Source organism: Apium graveolens, chromosome 2, assembly GCF_009905375.1.
Source record: "Apium graveolens cultivar Ventura chromosome 2, ASM990537v1, whole genome shotgun sequence".
NCBI classification, from domain to species: Eukaryota; Viridiplantae; Streptophyta; class Magnoliopsida; order Apiales; family Apiaceae; genus Apium; species Apium graveolens.
In genome coordinates, this window is record NC_133648.1 from 180,893,029 (window position 1) to 180,904,665 (window position 11,637).

Consider the following 11,637-nt stretch of genomic DNA (forward strand, 5'->3'; position numbering starts at 1 on the left):
CATTTTATCATATTTCTTGCTTATTTCTATGTAATATATATTATCTTATCTATTTTTATTTTCCCTTCTTGTTAATTTAAAATATCTCAGAATATTTTATTTCCTCTAAAAATATTTTACTATGAATTTTATTTGCTAAAATTCAATAGAAATCTATTTTTGGAATAAAAAATAATAAATTCTGATATATTGTCTTTGTTTCTGTAAATATTATAAGTCTGTATTTCAGTTTTACTATTTTGTAAATATTTTCTGATATTTTTACTAAGTTATATAAGTCTTTATAAATTTATATGTGTGTGTTTCTGTGTTTAAAGCTGATATGACAATCGGCAAGACAATTGAAATTGTCTTGCTGAAAGTCATTTCAGTTTAAATTTTGTTTATTATATTATTCAGTACAGTTTTATACTGGCAAGACAATCGGTATGACTATCAATTGTCTTGCCAGTTATAAACCATATATATAATTATTTTCCTTTTATTATTATACTGGTATGACAATCGGTATGACTATCAGATTGTCATACCAGTTATAATTTTAGTATTTATTCTATTTTTTCTTTTCCTTCTTTTGCCTGGTATGACAATCGGTATGACAATCCCGGATTGTCATACCAGCTGTAATATAAAGGCGTGTGTTTGTTTTTTTTTAAAACCATTTCAACAGTTCATTTTTTTTAAGTCAAACAGTTTTCTCTCTTCTCTCTCTTCGAACTAAAACCAACGAATTGCTTCTTTCCTTGCTCGAGTTTTTACTCAGCAAACTGAATCTTCACTCCTGTGATATATACTTACATATATATACATACAGGAGTGCTGTCAAAATTTTCAATTTTTTTTTTCAGTTTGCCCCTTCAAATTCAATTTGTGTTTGTTGATTTTGAACTTTTTATTTTTATTTCAATTTCTGATTTGTGTCTTTTGGTTTGTCAAAACTGCGTTTGTGAGTTAAGAATTTTAACAAGATACATTTCTGTCTAAATTTTTCGATTATAATTAATTTAATTCGAATTATTAAATTAATTTAATTAATTCGAATTTTCTTAATATTATTCTTAAAATTCTGAAAAGCGTGTGTCTTATTATTATTTTAAATGGCTCTCAATTTCCAAATTGTCGCGCATAATCAGGTTGGTTATTTTAATCCGGAAAAATGTGATGTTGAAAAATTTAAGCCATGGATTAGATTTTTAAATGACCATTCGATTGTTAGCTCTGCTATTAAATCAAATGTGATTTTAAACGTCGATCTACTTAGACTGATTTGCACAACCTCTACTGTGGCCGATGATTCAAAATCTTTTTCATTCACCGTCGCAAACACACAGTATGTAGTTGATGAAACAGTCGTCAATCGTGCGTTAAATTTTCCACTAGACAATTTCTGTAATTTACCCTCTGAAAATGATATCACAAATTTTTTCAATGCTATTCACTATCAGGGGGTGATCAATTTAACCAAACTTTCTAAATCAAATTTGGTGTCTGAATGGGATATTTTCTTCGATACACTTTCCAAAGTGTTTGCCAACTGCACAAAATCCAATTTTCATAACATCACTTCCACTCTGCAGTATATTGGTCTGGCGGTTGTTTTCAATCAAAGGATCAATTTTGGTAAACTACTTTTTCCCATTCTCTTGAGACGTCTAACTTCTGCTTTACGTGATCATTCTACAAATCGTAGGGTATCATGTTACTATGCTCGTTTTCTCATGCTTATAGCAGATCATCTTCTCACACCTGAACACAAATCCCTTTTTGCTAACTCTGCAGTAACCGAACCCCCTCCAGTTAGCAAAAAGATTTACACTCGCCAAGACACAACCTTCAAATTCATGCAAGTTCCAGTACTTGTATCTGCTTTCATGGCCACTTATATTCCTTTACCTATTTTCAATCTTCCCGGTCATGAACAGCAACCTCAACCTCCAGTGGTTCAAGCCACCCAGGCTCCTCCAACATCAGATGCTCTTCCATTACAGGTAGTAATTCCTCACTCTCACTCCCTTCCTACTTCTGTTGAAAGACCCCCAGTGGTTGATAGGGCTGACCATGAAGTTGTAGAACCACAGCTTCAATCCCAGGTCATAGAGCCAAACACAGAGTCACATTCTATCTCAACCTCTCCCCCACTGTCTAAAATGTTACCCAGAAGATTACTAGGAAGTAGTACATTGTTAAATATGAGTGAACCCTCAGCTCTGCCTCCTCCTAAGAAAAGAAGAACATATTCTGAGGCATCTGAAAGCCCATCCTTGTCCTCCCAACAGGACATGGACTTTGAAATGGCCAATGAACAGTTACTAGAGGCATTCTCTCAACAGGATGCATCTATTGAAATTCGCCATAGGGCCATGGCATCTTGTACTGAGTCAAGCACAATTCCATTACTCACAATGGAACCATACACTTCCCCAGCTCATACTCAGGACACACAGCGAGGAGTGCACATAGAGTCGGTTACAGTGCCTGCCATAGTTACGGCAGAAGAGCAGTCACATGCTTCAGAGGGAAAATCTGACTCTCAGCCACCCTTAATAGAGTCATTTTCTCCCCTCCCAGATCAAACACCTCTGGCTCCCTCAAAGGATTCTCCACTCGCAGATTTATCTGGAGAAAGTGGAGGGCAACTCGGTCAATCTATCCCTGAAGCAACTCAGACATCTATTCCAAAAGATTTGATAGTATTGACTGAGGATCGGGACTCGCGAATTCCCATTGCACCACCACTGACCTCTCTTGAAGAGGCTAGGGTGATTTTTACTGCAGGTACAGAAGAACAGCAACAGGAAGACTCCTCACGAGCAATTATATTGAGAGAAACACAAGCACGTGAGGTGAGTGAACCAAACACGAGTGAAATTCAGGTGAGAGCACACACAGACACAGATACTCAAAACCTGTTAGCTCAAATTGCTGCTCTAAAAGAAGAACTTGCTAAAAGCCAAGCTGAAGCTCAAGCATTCAAAGCACAAGTGGTTGAACGGTCTTCTTCTTCCACCTCTGTCAACAATCAGCTTGCAATCATAAGGAATGACATTTCAGATCTAAAGACCACTGTAATACCAAAGCTCAATTCTATTCAGGACACTCCAACTTTATCAGCTGATGACATATCCAACTACTGCTCTCTACATACAAGAATGACTTCTCTTGAAGACCTCGTTGAGATGAATCATTCACTGGACTCCTCAAGATTTCTAAAGATAGAGACGGGCATGGAACATCTCAATGAAGGGATGAAGCACCTATATTACATGATCAAGAATTCTCATTGCCCTAATGAAGAACAAAGAGCTTATTTTGAAGGACCGTCTGGTGGAGGATCAGGCTCTGGAGGTGATGGAGGTTCCAAAGGAAGATCAGAAGAGGATCCCTCAACTAAGGGGGAGAAGAAAGGGAGTAGTGCCAAAGGGAAAGAAAAAGATACCTCTGCTGGAAACAAAGGAAAGGCTGATGATGTCTACTACAGTGGAGAACAGGATGACTTTGATATTTTTGACATTCCCACTGAACCAGTTCAGGAAGATAAAGATGGGTTATTTGAAGCTGAAGAGGAAAGTGATTTTGGAGAATGGGAAGAAGAAGCTCAAGTAGATCCTATGTTTGAGAAAGAATTTCAGAAGGAGCAGTCAGAGATGAAAAGAAAAGAAGCTGAACTCAAGAAGGTCTCTCAGATCATTGACATGAGAAAAGACATTCAAAGAACAGAAACTCTTCAAAAGCAACGTCTTCATGACATTAAGGCTCAAGAAAGGAGAAGAGATGTCAGACTAAAGATTGGTGAAAATGGGATGAAGCTAGGAGAGTACTTGATATGCCTCAGCTGAGCACTAACAATGATAGGCAGTTCTTACATCTTCTTGACAAGCTGGAAATCTCAAATCCTAACAATGACATGTACATGAATGCTATCAAGACTGAAGTCTCAAGGATCACAGCTGCTTTTGATAGATCCCTAAATGAGATGAGCATTTTTGTATATTGTCAGAGTGAAGGATCATTCAAGGTGTCACTTCATCTATTTGAGAATCGTTCTTTGTCAGAGATTTGGGTTCTTTTAAACAAAGTCAAAAGAAGCTCAGAATTGAATGAAGTTCTTCGAGAAAGGCTTAAAGAGTTTGCCAGCAGGGCTAGTCCTCAAGTGGTCAACAATCCTCATCAGGTGAGATTCTTTAAGTCTGATTGTCTTCAAATCTGTCAACTAGATGTACAATCTCTTAAAGACTACTCAGCTAAGCATCTGGTCTGGATGGAACATCATTTGAGAACTGCTGGATATTCATCCATGTTGAAGACTCAAGCTGCTGACTTGATTCAAGCTTATTGTGAAAAGAATGTTAAAAGGTACAATCAACTCAAGAATAAGCTGAAGTCAGTTGGAGTTCAACCAGTCAGACCAGCAAGCTTCACTTCAGAAAAGGATCGTGTCTTTAACAAGGAATTGCTTCAAGATTTAGAAGAAGATGAAGTCAGAAGAGAAGACAACTGAAGTCAATTAGCTCAAAACTCAATGTAATATGATTAGAGCTTTATGAATCAAGATAGTCTAATGTAGTTATATGTTCAGGCTAGAGGAACATCTATCTTGTATTCACTTGTAAATTTCATTTGGAATCTGGAAAATGTTAAATATAATCCAGAACTTTTCTGCTATTTACTTTACATTACTGTTTATATCTTTTTCTTATTTGTTAGTTGAGTTATCCTCTAGGTATTTGTTGTTATTGTCTAACAAGCAAATAGGGGGAGATTGAAAGGCATATGTCATAGCCTACTCGTTTATTCGAGTATTTAACTCAACTCAAATAAGAATGTAATAAGTAAATAGTGGATCTATCATCAGAGAGATCTCACAAAGTAACATCTGTCAAAGAATAAAGAAACATTGTTCATCTGCAGACTTGAAGATTCACTGGAAGAAGTTCAAGAATTTGATCATGCCTCAGTGATATAAATCAAGATCGTGGATTTAATCAAGTGACAAAGATCTCGTCAGGGTATCATTTATTACAAGGATTCAATCAGAATATCAAAGTCAAGACATGAAGAAACGTCACGGAAGTTAGTCACTCATGAACCAGACAGTACATCGAGTGTCAGCATTGAAGTGGCGGAATTGATTCATAAGTCTCAGTGACTTTCAGAAGATTGTCAGAAGAATGGATGCTGCTCAGGGTTAGTATTAATTCTCTATTAATTAATTAAGTCAAATAATTTAATTAAGAAAATAAATTATATCTGCAAAGATTAATTTATTGATTAATTGAATTAAATTGATTAATTAATTTAGAATTAATATTAAGGATTTACAAGATTTTAATTGGTTTAAAATCTGCTTAAATTCAGCAAGACAATTCATTTGAACTAGTATGACAATCGGTATGACAATTGATAGTCATACCGAAAGTCATGCCAATACATTTAATTGTCTTATTAGAATTTCTGTTTAGATTAAAATCTATTATTAATTCAGCAAGACAATTTATTTGAACTAATATGACAATCAGTATGACAATCAATAGTCATACCGAAAGTCTTGCTAGCTCATTTTAATTGTCTTGCTAGTTGTAAATTTTGTCATACCGAAAGTCTTGCTGACCAAAGAGATTGTCATGCCAGTACATGTTTACATTCGGCTGTTTGATAAAAAGCAGCAGAAGTCTATTTTTCACAATCAATCAAAAAATAGAACACAAACTCAAGAACAAAAGAAAAAGGAGCAGAAAAATATTTCATCTCATCTGCAACTTCAAGATCAATTTCTAGATTGTAAAGTTAAATCCAATCAACTAGAAATACTTATCTTGTTCTTGTGTATCAATCTAGCGGATTAAAATTCCTAGAACTTAATCTCAAATCGCATTTAGCATTTGATCTTTTAATTACAAAAATAGAAAAAGTTCATGTCGAATTTATTCTAGATTTGTAATAATTGACTTGAGATTAACACCTTGTAACCGATACCGTAGTTGTAACACCTTTCAAGTTTTATAAAAGTTTTATTTAACTTGAATTTTGTTTCACAATTTTATTCCGCATTTTATTCGACTAAACGGTATTGTTTGCATTCAACCCCCCCTTCTACAAACAAATTGGGACCTAACATATATATATATATATATATATGGTGGATACTTCCAAATCCACCAAAAAGTTTTAAAGACTTTTATTTTTATTACTTTGTATTTTTGATTTATTTGACTTGTGATTCCGCACCTTGCAAATCAAAACACTTATATATATAGTTTGAGTTAGAACATTTTATAGTTCAAGAAAATGTTTACTAGAATTACATTCAACCCCCTTCTGTAAATCTTACTGCATTGTTAGGGACTAACATAAACTTCATGATTCCTCCAACTATGAATGAAATGCAAAAACATTACAAAACACATCAAAAGCACAAATAACTTGAGTACAAAACACCATTTCAAGCCTTTATAGGACGTTCTAAGTGGACATAAATTCCACTTAACATGATGGCATAGACACTTCACATATTTCACCCATATTTTATTCACTTATTACTACTTTGTATCGGTCCTAATTTTAGAAGTGACCAACATATCGGTCATTTTTGTTTCTGTCGGTGTTCATAAGAACATATACTGCTCATATTTTGTTAACTTATTACTATCAACATCACTAAAAGTATATAGGACAAAAATTAGAGAAGTGATCAAAAAGTTGATCATTATTATTAATTGTCTGATAGAGTGAGTGTTTATTATTTATGTAACCGGCCCAATTGCTAATACCAAGTATCTAATACCGACATTTTTTTCTAAATAAGTTCGAAAGTTTTTTATATATCGGTCATAATTGTGACATTCAGTATTTATTCCAAGTTTGTGATTGTTCAAAAAGGGTCGTTATTTTTGCAATTGTTGAGTGGCATTTATGACAATTTATTACGCTGCGTAAAGCTTTGAATTAGTGTAAATGTACTCAAGTTATTGGTGTTTTAATGTGTTTTTTAGTATTTTTGCATTTTCAGGCATTTTTCAGGTAATCAGGTGATTTAGCATTATTTTGGTGCTAATTTGGTGTCAGGATGGTGTCCAAGGAATAAAGCTCGTGAAGACCGGCTCAAATCTGCAAGAAAAAAAAGAAAGATGATTTTTGGCAGAAGCCCGGCACGCCCACGCTGATCAAGCGCGCGCCCGCGCCCAAACTACAGAGAGCGAGCACGCCCATTGATCAACCGCGTGGCCGTGCCAGTTCGGGTTTCAAGAATCATGTTTTGAATAGAAGAGTGATTTCTGGACTTCTCTATTGATTAAGGCTGCTATATAATCACATTTTTCATAACTTGTCAAGCCAGCCAGAGACATATCAGAGCTAAGGAGAAGACGACAAAAGACCTATAACACAATTCAACAAAGGCGAAGACGATCTAGTTTATTCTTGTGAATCTTTGTTTTGAGTTGTAATCTTGGATGCTCGATTCTTGTTTTGTTGAACCTATACTCTTGTGTTAGCTTTGTTTTATTATTCGTTATAAAGACTACATTTATTAACATGGGGTTCTAACAGATTTAATTATGGATTTCTTTAGTTGATATGTTTCGATGCTTTATTGTGTGTTGATTTTATGATAACCTAGTATTGGTTGTGCTTATTCGTCTTATGAGTATCGCGAACTTATAAGATAGTGTATTAATCTTTAATGAAGCGAAAGTGAATTTAAGAGTTTAGAACTTGTCATACTTGCATAGGTTCATGTATTTGTTATGCATGATTCGTATGTAATTTTAACCATCTTACTTGCCCTATGTAATCAAGATAGATAACTTGTGCTTAAACCGTTATGTTGTCAAATTCTATAGACATATAGGGTCTCAATATATTTGTTATCTATCCAGCTTCTATCTATTTTCTGGATGTCTGGTAGTATGGTATTCGTGCAACGAAACTTGGCATTTATCAGTTTTGTGTTGTCTGATTAGTGTCATCACTATTGCATGCTAAGGTTAAGAATGAAAAGGCTATTGAATGATGTACTTAATGAAGTTAGAATCCCATGTTTATCATATATATTAATTCAATCATTCTTATTCCCTTAGTTATAATTGTAAGTTTAATTCTTAGTTATAAACAATCCTAAATTGTTATTCGTCTTAGCATTGAATAATAACCATACATTGTTGCTTAAGTGCATAAATTAATTAGTTAACCAAACCTTCCATGTGGGAACGAATATGATTTATATCTTATACTACTTGCGAACGCGTATACTTGCGTGAATTTTAGCGCGTGTTTATCGACTAACAAGTTTTTGGGGCCGCGGTCGGGGACTGCAGTGTTAATTTTTAGTTTATGTGTTTTCCATCAGTGGTCGTTAAAGTTAATTGACTCGGACATTGTTACTTATCTATTTCCTTGTCTTATTTTAGGTGCTCTAGCGAGGGTGTGTGCATACGCGTTCGCGATCTCGTAAGAGAACTCTGGATAAAGCCTAGGAAGAAGTTGTGGTGGTTCGAAAGGAAGTTTTTGATATAGAAAAGAAGGTAGAAGAAGAAGAGAAAGTTGAGGAACCGGTTTTAGTAGTGATGGGAGATCAAGCAGAAAATCCTAAGGCTTTGATGGACTATTCTTAGCCTAAGATCAATGACATTCAGTCAAGCATCATCAGGCCATCCATCAGGGCTAACACTTTTGAAATCAAGTCAAGCACAATTCAGATGATACAGAACTCAGTTCAGTTTGGGGGTTCTCCTACTGAAGACCCCAACATGCACATCAAGGATTTCATCGAGATCTGTGACACGTTTAAGTTCAATGATGTGACTGAAGATGCTATCAAGCTGCAACTCTTTCCATTCTCTCTTAGGGATAAAGCTAAGTGCTGCTTACATTCTCTACCAATAGGGTCTATCACTACTTGGGAAGATCTTGCTCAAAAGTTTCTCACTAAATTCTTCCCTATGGCGAAGACTGCTGCAATCATGAATGCTCTTACTCAGTTTGCTAAGCAAACTGGAGAATCTCTGTGTGAGGCTTGGGATCGATATAAGGAGATTCTAAGGAAGTGCCCACACCATGGCATGCCAGATTGGATGATTATAAACTGTTTCTACAATGGATTGGGTACTACTTCTAGACCCATTCTCGATGCGGCATTAGGAGGAGCCTTGTGGGCTAAGAGCTATGATGAAGCTTATAAATTAATCAAACTGATGGCTGCTAATGAATACCAGAATCCTTCTCAGAGACTGACTCGGGGAAAAGTAGCCGGAATTCTGGAGTTGGATGCAACAACTGGTATAGCTGCCCAACTTGAGGCTTTGACGATGAAGGTGGACACTCTGGCTAATTATGGAGTTAATCAAATCGCTAGTGTCTGTGAGCTTTGTGTTGGTGCCCAGGAAACTCATTAGTGTGCAATTTCTAGTGAATCGGCTCAGTTCATGAGCAACTTTCAGCGTTCGCAGCAACCTGTGCCGGCCACTTATCATCCCAACAAACGCAATCATCCTAATTTCAGTTGAAGCAACGCTCAGAATGCGGTTCAACAGCCTTATCGGCAGTATCCAGCTAAGCAGTACAACCCCCCCGGTTTTCAGTAACCATAATATGCACCAAGGCAGCAACTCCAGCTGCAACAAGCTAATGAAAAATCTGAATTAGAGGAGTTGAAGCTTATGTGCAAGAGCCAAGCTGTTTTTATCAAGACCTTAGAAAATCAAATTGGGCAAATTGCTAATGCCTTTCTAAATCGTCAGCCTGGTACACTACCTAGTGACACTGAAGTTCCAGGAAAGAGGAAAGCTAAGGAGCAGGTAAATGCAATCACTTTGAGGTTTGGAAAGGTTGTGAATCCCGAAATAACTCAATTGTCGATTGAAGAAGCTGGGGCTGAGAAAGAAGTAGAGCGGCATGAAGTAGAAGTGGAACCAAGGAAGACAATTGTTGAGCACACTCCTCCTGAGCTTAATACAGGGGGAAACAGATCTATCCTCCGCTGGCTTTTCCTAAGCGGCTGCAGAAGAAAAAGCTGGACAAGCAATTTGAGAAGTTTCTGGAGGTGTTCAAGAAACTTCATATCAACATATCTTTCGCTGAGGCTGTTGAGCATATGCCTAGTTATGCAAAGTTTATGAAAGGTATTCTCTCTAGAAAAGTGAAGCTAGATGATTTAGAGACTGTCGCTCTCACGGAGGAATGCAGTGTTGTGCTACAACAGAAGTTGCCTCTGAAGCTTAAAGATCCAGGAAGCTTTACTATTTTGTGTACTATTTGAAAAGTGTCTTTTGACAGATGCTTATGTGAGTTGGGAGCTAGCATCGATCTAATGCCTTTATCAATCTTCAAGCAGTTGGACTTACCTGATCCAAAATCGACTTACATGACTTTGCAGTTGGCCGACCGTTCTATTATATATCCGCGAGGTATTGTGGAGGATGTCTTGGTCAAGGTTGATAAACTCATCTTCCCTGCTGATTTTGTCATTCTTGATTTCGAGGAGGATAAGAAGATTCCCATAATCTTGGGAAGACCTTTCTTGGCGACTGGCCGAACCTTGATAGATATGTAGAAGGGTGAGCTTACAATACGAGTGTTGGATCAGGATGTAACTTTTAATGTGTTCAATGCTATGAAATTTCCTACGGAAAATGAGGAGTGCTTAAAGGTAGAGTTGGTCGATTCTGCGGTGACTTCGGAACTGGATCTATTGCTAAGGTCTGATGCCTTAGAAAAGGCCTTATTGGGGAATTCAGGTAGTGAAGATGACGAATGTGAAGAATAATTGCAATATTTGAATGCTTCTCCCTGGAAGAGGAAGATTGATATGCCTTTTGAATCTCTTGGAATGGAGGAATTGAACAAAGCTCCTAAATGCCTCAAGCCATTTATTGAGGAAGCCCCCATTCTCGATCTTAAGCCTTTACTAGAGCATTTGAGGTACGTTTTTTTAGGTGATGCATCTATTCTGCCTGTGATTATTGCATCTGACCTTTCAGGTAGTGACGAGGAAAAGCTCATGAGGCTTCTAAGAGAGTTCAAATCGGCAATTGGTTGGACTAAAGCAGATATTAAGGGAATCAACCCTTCTTATTGCATGCATAAAATTTTGCTAGAGGAAGGTAGCAAGCCTACGGTTGAGCAGCAAAGAAGACTTAATCCGATCATGAAGGAAGTAGTGAAAAAAGAAATTTTTAAGTGGCTGGATGTAGGGATTATTTATCCCATTTCTGACAGTTCTTGGGTGAGTCAAGTTCAGTGTGTACCAAAGAAAGGAGGTATCACAGTGGTTACTAATGAGAAAAATGAGCTCATCCCTACTGGGACAGTCACGGAATTACAGAAAGCTGAACAAGGCCACTAGGAAGGATCACTTTCCTTTTCCCTTCATTGACCAGATGCTTGACAGATTGGCTGGTCATGAGTACTACTATCTTCTGGATGGTTATTCGGGTTACAATCAGATTTGTATCGCTCCAAAAGATCAGGAGAAGACTACCTTCACTTGTTCATTTGGTACTTTCGCCTTCAGATGAGTTTCTTTTGGTCTGTGTGGTGCACCAGCCACATTTCAGAGATGTATGATGGCCATATTTTCTGATATGATTGGCCAAAATGTGGAGGTATTCATGGATAACTTTTCTGTATTTGGTGATTCTTTTG

The 11,637-nt window shown here is 36.7% G+C and overlaps 1 non-coding gene across 1 annotated transcript; it reads right to left on the bottom strand.

The window, feature by feature from the left end:
- Window positions 1–8,951: 8,951 nt before the first annotated feature.
- LOC141710227 (small nucleolar RNA R71) lies at window positions 8,952–9,058 on the bottom strand. The gene has a single exon (XR_012570758.1). It is a non-coding gene; the product is annotated as a small nucleolar RNA R71 (small nucleolar RNA).
- Window positions 9,059–11,637: the final 2,579 nt, after the last annotated feature.